The following is a 225-nucleotide window of genomic DNA, read 5'->3' on the forward strand; positions in this document are numbered from 1 at the left end:
TGATGGACATTTAGGCTCTTTCCATAATTTGGCTATTGTTGAGAGTGCCGCTATAAACATTGGGGTACAGGTGCCCCTATGCATCAGTACTCCTGTATCCCTTGGATAAATTCCTAGCAGTGCTATTGCTGGGTCATAGGGTAGGTCTATTTTTAATTTTCTGAGGAACCTCCACACTGCTTTCCAGAGCGTTAGCCATTTTCTTTAAATGTTTGTGTTTCTGCC

This window comes from Panthera uncia (genome assembly GCF_023721935.1).
Source record: "Panthera uncia isolate 11264 chromosome B2 unlocalized genomic scaffold, Puncia_PCG_1.0 HiC_scaffold_24, whole genome shotgun sequence".
NCBI classification, from domain to species: domain Eukaryota; kingdom Metazoa; phylum Chordata; class Mammalia; order Carnivora; family Felidae; genus Panthera; species Panthera uncia.